General features: G+C 40.6%; 1 pseudogene; it reads left to right on the top strand.

Moving 5' to 3' along the window:
* Nucleotides 1–262: 262 nt before the first annotated feature.
* Nucleotides 263–11968, top strand: LOC119260376 (heat shock protein HSP 90-beta-like; annotated as a pseudogene).
* Nucleotides 11969–12249: the final 281 nt, after the last annotated feature.

Raw genomic sequence — 12249 nt, 5'->3', positions numbered from 1 at the left:
GTGTTGCATTATAAGCCATGTTTTTAGAAAATCTCCATATATTATTCTCTTTATTGATCCAGATGCTAAAATGAGTTACTTGTATTAACACTACAGTATGTTTTTTGGTAAGATTGGAATCTGGAAAAAAAAAAACTGAAAAAGTTTTACAGACCTAAGTAAAATGATAAAATTCTTCACTGATAGAGATCTGTTTTTTTTTTTGATTCCTAAGAAGTAGGGTTGACACACTCAAGTTCTTTCTTGCTCTGTAGAATTCATGATGGGCCCAACCAAGGTAAGCATTTTCAAGGAAGAAATTTTTAACTTAAGTTTTTCCTAAATTGACTGTTGTGGCTAATTATGTTGGGCCACTAATTATTTCATTACAATTAAGATATGTGTGAGGAGTTTCTTCTGAGGTTTGCATGAATCAGTTGGCGGTAGAGGGAAAAAAGACACTTCTGCATCTAAAATACGGTTTCTGAGTGAATTATGAGGCATGTCCACCAGTTACTTTATGACCCATTTTTAAGTCTGTCCCTGTGTAACCTTGTTTCTGTCTCAAATACTGCACTCTTGTACATCTCCGCTGATAAAGCTATTTAAGGATTGGGCACACCAGATCTAAAACAATAATGTCCCTCTATTGTAGATTTGACTAGATATGTAAAATCACATAACATTATTAAAGAGTTATACTTTGAACTCCAAGTAAAGAGGAAACAACTGACCTTTATCGGTCATTCACATTTTGAACAAGAGAATGATTTTACACGTAGATAGTCATGAGGGAAATAGTGGAGAATAAATAAAAGTGGGGGGGTGAGTAGTACTTTCCAGAAAAGTACTGTCAAAAGTACCCAAGACAAAGTGCACTCACTTCAAAATTCTGCCAAAGGAGAATTTTTTGCCTTATTTTGTTACTTTCTTTGTTAAAAAATTCTTAGTCTTTTCTATCTAAATGTCCCCTTAGCTATTCAATTTAAAAATTTACCTGAAACATCTTTTTAATAATAGGCCTTATAAGACAAGTATAAAAAAGAGACAGAAAATGTTTTCCATTAGATCTGGAGCTGTCTTTTTTTTTTTTTTTTTTACATGATTTCATTACATTTTTGCTGAGACAATCACTTTTCAAAAATGTATTAGAAAAATAAATTTAGATAACATGGAATGTTTATTGTTGTTCTAGCATTTATATATGGCTGTTGGAAACCAGTTAAAATTCCTTAGACCCAAAGTTTATGCCTGTTGTTGTTGTTGTTGTTTTTCTCAATATATCTATTTACATTGTGTATAAAGCAACATTGTATTTCAGAAGCAGCATTCAGAAAAAAATCATGTTAGTCCATCACTTCTGGAAAATTCAATCTGCTTTTTGCTGGTAGAGGTAATTTCTCATTGGTTGAGAACATTTTTTTTAACTACCAGCACAAATAGGACTCAGAGCTAAGAGTGCAATAGAGTGTCAATTTATCAGCTCTCCTCTCCTTGACCATTAATCCCAATTCATAAAATCTTCAATGGTTTTTAATAACACAATTCTCACACAAATTGTAAGAGGGGGATTTGTGTTCTGGACCTTTGACTACTAAACCTCTCTACTTCCCAAAGCAAAGCAAAAGAAAACACAGTCCACCAACAGAAGGAGAGGCTACTCAACATTATTCTTTTATTTATAATATACTTCTAGGGCTTCCCCTGGTGGCGCAGGAGGTTGAGCGCCACACTGGGGAGCTGTCTGCAGTCTCTGCAGTGCCCGTTCAATCCCCTGAAGGCAAGGGTTCCACATGGGGAGGCAGACCTCTCCTGTCTCACCCACTGCTCCCCTCAGCGGGTATTTCATCAGTCTGCCTGTTCTGCTCCCCGCTCTGTCTCTGATAAATCCTCTTACCCTCCCATGCCTCTGGACTGTACCCTGGCCCTTGTATAAAAATAAAATATAAAATAAAATAAAATATACTTCTAGCTCCTCTTGACTCATCTCCATGCAACATTTTTGGAGGCATGTGATTTGCACACAGCCCCTAACCAAAATTCTCCCCAGTGTGTGCAACATATCTTCTTTATTTATTTTTATTTTTTAAATATGTATTTATTTATTTATACAAGAACCGGGGTACAGGCCATTGCACAGGAGGGTGAGAGGATTCACCAGAGACGGAGTGGGGGAGCAGAACAGGCAGACTGACGAAATACACTGTTGAGGGGAGCAGCGGGTGAGACAAGAGAGGTCTGCTGTGCCATGTGGTACCCTTGCTAGCTGGCCGGGACCAAACCGGTACTGCAGAGGCTGCTGGCAGCTTCCCAGCGTGGCACTCAACCGCGTACACCACCAGGGGAGGCCTGCAACACATCTTCTTTAAGGGGCCTGAGAAAGTACACCATAGAGAGGAAGAGGTGGAGATGTTTGTTTTCCAAGCAGAAATTGCCCAACTCATGTCAATTATCATTGACACTTATTTAAGAAGGAAAGCTTCCTTTTTAAGTAGATAAGTAATACTTGTGATGCTTTCAGAAGGTTCAATATGAGGGCCTGACAGACCCTTCCAAGCTGGACAGTGGTAATATCTGAAAATTGCTATCATCCTCAATACCCAGGAATGTAATCCTGGCTCTGGTAGACAAAGACATTGGCATTAACAAAGGTGATCTTATAATTTGGGAACCATTGCCAAGTCAGGTTGTAAGGCATTTATGGAAGCTCTTCAGGCTGGTGCGGACATCTCTATGATTGGGTAATTTGGTGTTGGCTTTTATTCTGCCTTCCTGTTGGCAGAGAAAAATGGTTATAAACATAAAACACAATGATGATGAGCAGTATAGTATGCCCAGGAGTCTTCTGCTGGGGGTTAATTCACCTTACATCCAGACCTTGGTAAGGATATTAGCTGGGGACCCAAAGTGATCCTATACCTTAAAGAAGACAGACTGAGTACAACAGGGTATGTGAGTTAAAAAAGTGGTGAAGAAGCACTTTCAGTTGATAGGTTATCCTATCTCCCTTGATTTGGAGAACGAGTGAGAGAAAGAGGTCAGTGATGATTAAGTAAAGGAAGAGAAAGGTGAGAAAGAAGAGGAAGATAAATATAATGAGGAAAAGCCCAAACTTGAAGATGAGGAAGATGTTATTTGTAAATTTAAAGAGAAGAAAACCAAGAAGATTAAGGAAAATTATATTATTCAGGAAGAGTTGAATAAGACTAAGTCCATGTGTACCAGAAGTTCTGATGATGTCACCAAGAAGGAATATGGAGAGTTCTCCAAGAGCCTAGCCAATGACTAGGAAGGCAACATTTCTCTGTAGGTTGGTAGGAATTTAGGACATTGCTATTCATTGCACATAGAGCTCTCTTTTGACCTTTTTGAGAATAAGAAAAAGAACAACATCCGACTCTGTCTGTTGCATTGGGCAACACCACACTGAAAAAGAAACGGGAGTCATGGAGCAGGCTACATAATGCAGGATGCTGCTGAAGAGGATGATCCTGGCCTTTTTATTGATATAAAAATTATCCAGCATGAGTTGAGAGGAAGGAGGATAAAGAGAAAAGGTGCTCTGTCATCTATAGTATCAGGAGTCGTGAGTCTGCCCTCCAGGCACTTCTCATCTGCTTGATGACTTGGTATTGTAATTGAGATCAAGCTCTACTTCTCCAGCCATGGTTTCAATCTTATCAACAAGGCTTTCCACTGATCAGCTTCTGGGGACCTTTGTTATATACATTGGTCCTCAGCCCCCCAGGTGTTCCCCATCATACCTCACGATGCATAGCCTTCCCAGAGTGATCCAGCTTTGAGCTCTTGATTGATTTGAAAGGCACCTTGCAGATTTGGGCTCCTGTATCTAACTGACCTGGCCATTCTGACCCTGCTTAGGATTTAGAACTGTAGGTTACAAAATGCTGGCCGAACAGGCCGCTTAGAACTAGCAGACTCACATGTCCCCTTTTTTTAAATTTTATTTAAAGAGAAGAAAGAGAGGAGAAAGGGGAATATCATTAAATATATCACTGAGGAGAAATGGGAGTAATATATGTACATGGATACATAGTATAGTCTGTACTGAACAAACAGTAGATATTTTGGTGAGTGAATAGTGCAGGGAGCAAGTAGACTGAGGATGGAGAATGTTGTCAAATCACCAAGTAAATCTGGAGGAAACATTAGCACCCATTGGTGGTTTTGGGTAAAATAAGACTTCAAGTGACTGTAAGGTTTTTATCAAAACAGTACCAACCCACTGCAGCTCGCTGGTGGAGAGTTGCCCCTGGTCTCAGTAAGCAGCTGCCTGGACCTTTTGTTTCAGTGTTGAGATCATTGGCATGTCCCTGCTGTCTGCTGTGGGAAATTGGACTCTGCTTTTGTCCACCTTGAGATGCTTTTCTAGTCTGTTCTATAGGTAAAAAAATTCAACATCCCTGTGTTTTCCTACAGAATGCTTATTGGTTAGTAAAAACTTCTAAATTGCTTAAAAAGTTGTTTCTTATTAAAATTAATTGACATGATTTTTCTTTTAAAAAGATGGAAATGCAGAGCCTCCCTGGTGGTGCAGTGGTTGAGCACTGGGCTGCAGAGGCTGCCTGCAGCCTCTGCAGCGCTGGTTCATTCCCCGGCTGCCTGTGAGCCCACAAAAAAAAAAAAAAAAAAAAAAAAGTGGGCGGAGCAACATGGCGGCGAGGAGACGCTGTGAGTAAGATCTCCCATTAAAAAAAGTTAATAGGGAGGAAAAGCGGCAGGTCCCAGTGAGAACTGGGACACGGAAGATAAACGGGTGACTCCAGCAAACTACCCAAAGAAGAAACTGGCCATAAAAGAGGACTAGAAGGGAGGGAAGCGCAGAACCCTGCTCCCCTCCCCCACCCACAGAGTATGCACTCTCCGACCCGCAGAGAAGAGGAAAACAACAAACCAAAACGGCCCACAAAAACAAACGACGCAGCAGTGGGACTGTGAGTGGAAAGGAACTATTGCAGCCACCACACCCCGTGAACAGGAGCTGAGGCGAACCCTGCAGGATCCGCCGCGGCGGTGAGCGAACGGCTCCTGGCACCATTAGAGAAGAACAAAGACCCCGGGAGACGCGCACACAGCCCGGGCTGCGGGTAAGCTTGCGCGGGAAAGCGGCGCACTCAGCGCGCGCTTGAAAAGCAAGTGCAGACCAGGATCGCGGCTGCCCAGGTCCCCGCGCCTGCGACCTAGGCTTGCGGGGAGACGACCTAGGCTTGCAGGGAGACGCGCGGAGGTCCTCACTGAGGTGAAGGTCCCTCCCTGAGTAAGCAGGAACCAGGCGCCCAGGCACGGGAGCTGTGCAAAAGGCGCCATTCCCGCGCCACTGAACTGGGCTACAGCCCGCGTCCTGGAACTGAGGGCTTTGAACTGAGACCCGGGGCACGAAAATTCGGGGCGTGGGTTCTCCACGACGGTGGGGCACAAGGCAGACACAGCACCCCAAAGCTGTTGAGGTGTACCCTACCATTCCCGCTGCTCTGTTCCCTGTCCCACGGGGTGGGGGGAGGCGAAAAACAGCCCCCCAAGGACAATAGGAGAGATCTCTGGCGCCACCTAGCGACCAGGAAAAAAAAAGTCACTAACACCCCATAAAACAGGAAATTTCTTAAGACTGCTTGAAAAGGGCAGAAGGCTTCTGGAGGACCCAGTGGCCAGCCGGGAAGTTATTCCACGCCAGGCCCCTTCCGACCAGCAGTCTGAGCCCACAGAGGTAGCAGGCACCCACGTCCGGGGCAGACCGGGTGCGCAGAAGAGTGTGCCTGAAACCGGAGGCGCAGGGACTGCATCCCGCTTCGCCATTTGAGAACAGGGACATTTCTTCAGTAAAAACTGCCTAAAACCAGCAGAAAGCTCCCCCAGAAGACAGAGATGGCTCCTGGAAGAGCCAGAGGGGAGCGGAGAAGTTCACCCAAGATGTCAGTCAGTCCGAGCAACACAGTGTCCCAACGCATACGACAAATTAGAAAACAGACAGTAGGGAGTAGAAGAACCACACGCAACTCCTCAGGAAAGAAGCACACCACAAAAAGAAAACCACTCCCCAGATTGCAACGACAGCAACTTGGAAGAACTTCTGAGCCTTCCAGAAAGAGAATTTAAAATTGCCATGATTAAAAAAGTGATAGATCAGAAGAAGGAAATTGAGTCCCTAAAGAGGGAAGTAAGAGAAATGCAGGAGATCAAAGAATTAATGGAGGAACTAAAGAACTCTGGGAAAAGCAATGAAAGCAGAATAGATGAAATGGAAGAACGAATAAGTAATCTTGAAGACACAGAAATAAAAAGAACCAAAACAGAAAAGGAAAGAGAAGTACGAAGGAAAAAGAATGAAGAAAGACTTCGGGAACTATCTGACTCCATGAGGAAAGGAAATATAAGAGTTATAGGAATTCCAGAAGGAGAGGAGAGAGATGTAGGAACAGAGAAAATATTCATGGATATAATTGAAGAGAACTTCCCAAATGAGAAGAAGGAGCTGAAAATTGATATACAAGAAGCAAGAAGAACACCAAACTTCCACGATGAAAGGAAAAACACAGCAAGACACATAATAGTAAAGCTCCCAAGAATCCAGGACAAGGAAAAAATAATGAAGCTGACAAGAGGGAAGAAACAGATAACATTCAAAGGAAATCCAATCAGGCTGACATCAGACTTCTCTGAAGAAACACTACGGGCAAGGAGAGAGTGGAGGGACATAATCAACAGACTCCAAGAAAACAGATGCCAACCAAGAATACTCTATCCCGCAAAGCTCTCTTTCCTCCATGAAGAAAGAATATGGACCTTCCCAGACAAAGAGAAACTCCGGAATTTCATTGCGACTAAACCCCCACTCCAAAAAATACTACAAGGAATCCTAAAGCCAGAACCTCAGAGGAACGAATAACAATGAAAGAAGACCAAAAAAAAAAAGTTATTAAAAGAATAAATAAATAAAATCAAAGGAAAGACAAACATAATGGCAAATACAGATGCTAACATATCAATATTAACTCTAAATGTAAATGGACTAAACTCTTCAATAAAAAGACACAGAGTTGCAGCCTGGATTAAGAAACAAAACCCAACCTTTTGCTGTCTCCAGGAAACACATTTAGCTACAAAAGATAAAAATAGGCTCAAAGTCAAAGGATGGAAAACAATCCTACAAGCAAATGGGCCAAAAAAGAAAGCAGGAACAGCTATACTTATATCAGATAAAACAGACTTCAAACTCAAAAAAATAAAAAGAGACCCCAATGGTCACTACATTATGATCAAGGGGACAATACTTCAAGAAGAAAGAACACTCATTAACATATACTCACCAAATGAAAGAGCACCAAAATACATCAGACAACTGTTGTCCTCTCTGAAAACAGACATCAGAGAAAACACATACGTAGTGGGAGACTTCAACACACCATTATCAACAATGGATAGATCAACAAGACAAAAAATAAGTAAAGAAACTAAAGCTCTAAATAAGGACCTAGAGCATTTGGGCTTAACAGACATCTATAGAACACTGAACCCGAAAAAAACAGAGTACACATTTTTCTCAAGCGCACACGGATCATTCTCCAGGATCGATCACATACTGGGGCACAAGACAAAAATCAACAGATACACCAAGATTGAAATCATACCAACCATCTTTTCTGACCACGAAGGCATCAAACTAGAAATAAATCATAAAAAGAAGGCAAGGAACTATCCTACCTCATGGAGATTAAAAGCCACACTACTGGAAGACCACTGGACTAACAAGGAGATCAAAGAAGAAATTAAAAAATTCTTTGAATTGAATGACAAGGAGGACACCAATATCCTAAATGTATGGGATGCAGCAAAAGCAGTAGTAAGAGGAAAATATATAGCAATAGAAGCTCACATCAAAAAACAAGAAAGAACTCAAAGAAACAACCTAATCTCGAAGCTCAAAGATCTAGAAAAAGAACAACAAAAAAACCCCAAAACCAGTAGAAGAAAAGAAATAATAAAAACCAAAGCAGAAATAAATGAAATTTAAACTAAAAAAACAATCCAAAAGATCAATGAAACCAAGAGCTGGTTCTTTGAAAAAATAAATATGGAAACAAGTTCAACAATCTAGAGGAGATGGACAAATTCCTACAACTCTACAATCACCCAAAGCTAGATAAAGAAGAAATAGAACACCTAAACAGACCAATTACAAACAGCGAAATTGAAATGGTAATCAAAAACCTCCCAAAAAACAAAAGCCCAGGACCTGATGGATTTACAAATGAATTCTACCAAACATTCAGAGACGAATTAGTGCCTATCCTTCACAAACTCTTCCAAAAAATTGAGAAGGAAGGGACAATACCAAACACGTTCTATGAAGCCAATATTACACTAATACCAAAACCGAATAAGGACAACACAAAAAAGGAAAACTATAGGCCAATCTCCCTAATGAACACTGATGCAAAAATCCTCAATAAAATTTTAGCTATCAGAATCCAACAATGTATCCATAAGATAATTCACCACGACCAAGTTGGATTCATTTCAGGGGCACAAGGATGGTTTAACATCCGAAAATCAATCAACGTTATCCAACACATCAACAAAAAGAAATATAAAAAACCATATGACAATAGATGCTGAGAAAGCTTTCGACAAAGTGCAACACCCATTCATGATAAAAGCCCTTGAAATTCTTGGTATACAAGGAACATACCTCAACATCATAAAGGCCATCTATGACAAGCCAACAGCCAGTATCATTCTCAATGGTGAAAAGCTGAAAGCAATTCCATTAAGATCTGGAACAAGACAAGGATGTCCACTCTCACCACTGCTTTTCAATATAATACTGGAAGTCCTAGCCAGAGCAATAAGACAAGAGAAAGACATCCAAGGAATCCAAATAGGAAAAGAAGAAGTCAAACTATCACTATTTGCAGATGATATGATAATATACATAGAGAACCCCAAAATCTCCACAGAAAAAACTAATTCAACTCATCAATCAATTAAGTAAAGTGGCAGGATACAAAATCAACACGCAAAAGTCAGTAGCCTTCCTATACACAAACAATAAATCTGAAGAAGAAGAAATAAAAAAAACCACCACTTTTATTATCGAAACAAAAAAAATCAAATATTTGGGAATAAATCTAACAAAAGAGGTAAAGGACCTTTACAAAGAAAACTATAAAACACTGTTAAAAGAAATAGAAGAAGACACAAAGAAATGGAAAGACATCCCCTGCTCATGGATTGGAAGAATAAACATTATTAAAATGGCCATCCTACCAAAAGCAATATACAGATTCAATGCTATTCCAATCAAAATCTCAATGGCATTCTTCAAAGAAATAGAACAATTACTGATGAAATTCATATGGAATCACCAAAAACCCCGAATAGCCAAAGCTCTACTGAAAAAAAAAGAAGGAAATGGAGGCATCACACTCCCAGACTTCAAACTATACTACAAAGCCATAATCATCAAAACTGCATGGTATTGGAACAAGAACAGACATACAGACCAATGGAATTGAATAGAAAATCCAGAAATAAACCCACAGATTTATGGTCAACTAATCTTTGACAAAGGAGCAAAGACTATGCATTGGAGCAAAGAAAGTTTGTTCAATAAATGGTGCTGGGAAAACTGGGTCGCTACATGCAAAAGAATGAAGCTTGACCACTACCTCACACCATACACAAAAATCAACTCAAAATGTATTAAAGAACTAGACATAAGACCTGAAACCATAAAATACATAGAAGGAAATATAGGCGAAACACTACGGGATTTGCACATCAAAGACATCTTTACAGACACATCACCCAAAGCAGTGATAGTGAAGAGAAAGATAAACAGCTGGGACTACATCAAATTAAAGAGCTTCTGCACAGCAAAAGAGACAATAACAAAAACAAAGAGAAACCCCACCAACTGGGAGAACATTTTTGCACCCAACACTAATGATAAAGGACTGATCACAAAAATCTGCAAAGAGCTGATGAGACTCAGCAACAACAAAGAAAATAATCCAGTCAAAAAATGGGCAGAAGAGCTAAAAAGAAACTTCTCTGAAGAGGAAATACAAATGGCCAACAGACATATGAAAAAATGTTCAACATCACTTGTCATCAGGGAAATGCAAATCAAAACTACCATGAGATACCATCTCACACCAGTGAGAATGGCACATATTAAAAAAACTAGCAACAACAAATGTTGGCGAGGATGTGGAGAAAAAGGAACTCTTCTGCACTGTTGGTGGGAGTGCAAACTGGTCCAACCACTATGGAGAGCTGTGTGGAGATTTCTGGACCTACTAAACATAGAGCTTCCATATGATCCAGCAATTCCACTCCTAGGTATTTACCCAAAGGACACAGAAACATCAATTCCAAAGAGCACCTGCACCCCTATGTTTATAGCAGCACTGTTTACAATAGCTAAGCTTTGGAAACAACCCAAATGCCCAAAAATAGATGACTGGATCAAGAAGATGTGGTACATATATACCATGGATTATTACTCAGCATTCAAAAAAGATAAACACATGCAATTTGCAGCAACATGGATGGCACTGGAAGGGATCATGCTCAGCGAAATAAGCCAAAAAGAAAAAGAAAAATACTGGATGGTCTCACTCATAGCAGGAATCTAGAAAACTTAAATAAGGGACCAGGAAAATGAATATAAGAAAGTGAAAATCAAAATCAACAAAAAACTATGAACCAGAGACACTTTTTGGGGGGTGGGGGGCAGGAGGGGAAGGATTGGGGTCAGAATGGGGCGTTTGCAATTGTATGGGGGAATATAAAAATAAAATTTAATATTAAAAAAAAAAGTGGAAATGCAACTTTCTTTGAGCTAAATTCCAAACCTTTGATTTTTTAAAAATATTTATTTATTTATTTATTTATTTATTTATACAAGAACTGGGGTACAGGCCAGAGGTGCAGGAGGGTGAGAGAATTCACCAGAGACAGCAGGGAACAGAACAGGCAGACTGAAGAAATACACTGTTGAGGGGAGCAGCGGGCATGACAGGAGAGGTCTGCAGGGCCATGTGGGACCCTCACCGGCCAGCTGGGACCGAACCAGTGCTGCAGAGGCTGTGGACAGCTTCCCAGCATGGTGCTCAACTGCCTGCACCACCAGGGGAGACCCCTAAACCTTAGATTTCTAATAAAAATCTAGGAACAAGCTGCTTAAGATTAGCAGGCCCATATGTTTACAAGGTGTTCATCACAGATAGCTGTGATGAGTGGATACCAGAATACCTAAATTTTATCATGATGTGGTTGAGCCTGAGGATTTGCTTCTGAACATTTCTCAAGAAATGCTCTAGCAGAGCAAAATCTTGAAGGCCATTTGCAAAAACATTGTTAAGAAGAGTCTTGGGGCTCCCTGGTGGCACAAGAGGTTAAGCATTGCACTGTGAAGAAATAGCAGACTCTGCAGCATGAGTTTGATACCCGGCCAGCCAGGGACCAACACACATGGTGCAGCAGACCTCTCCTGGTTCACCTTCTGCTCCCCTCAGCAGTGTATTTCAGTCAGTCTGCCTGTTCTGTTCCCCACTCTGTCTCTCATGAGTCCTCTCACCTCCCCCATCTCTGTATTCCAGCTCCTGTATGCATAAATAAATAAAATAAAACTTAAAAAAAAAAAAGAAGTGTCTTGAACTCCTCTCTGAGCTGGCAGAAGACAAGGGGAGCTATAAAGCATTCTCCAGAAACCTGAAGCTTAATGTCCATGAGGACTCTACTAATTGGTGATACCTAACTGACTTGCTGCGCTGTCATACTTTTCAGTGGAGATGAGATGACTTCTCTTTCAGAGTATGTTTCTGTTATGAAGGAGACCCAGAAATCCATCTATTACAACACTGGTGAGAGCAAAGAGCAGGTTACCAACTCTGCCTTTGTGGAATGAGTACAAAAGCAGGGCTTTGGGGTAGTATACATGACAGAGCCTAATGATGAGTACTAAAACAGAATAGGAGGTTCACAAACCCTAACTGCTTCATAGGCAACAGGTTTGGATGTTGTGACTTTGTTTATTTTGTTCTGAAAATAAAGTATAGAAAATAAAGATGATGTATTTTAATACAAAAAATAAAATACACCTCCAACTACAAAACTTCTAGATTTAATAAGGCTTGTGACATTAAGACACTAAACACAACAGAGACACTCCAGTATATTTGTATTAATAATAATACCTGACTTGATTTTTGGTGTATCCATCATATCACACTTGCTATCTGCCAG

This window comes from Talpa occidentalis, unplaced genomic scaffold (genome assembly GCF_014898055.3).
Source record: "Talpa occidentalis isolate TD23 unplaced genomic scaffold, MPIMG_talOcc4v2.1 talOcc4.6, whole genome shotgun sequence".
Classification (NCBI taxonomy): Eukaryota; Metazoa; Chordata; class Mammalia; order Eulipotyphla; family Talpidae; genus Talpa; species Talpa occidentalis.
This window is presented reverse-complemented; position numbering and strand designations above follow the sequence as displayed.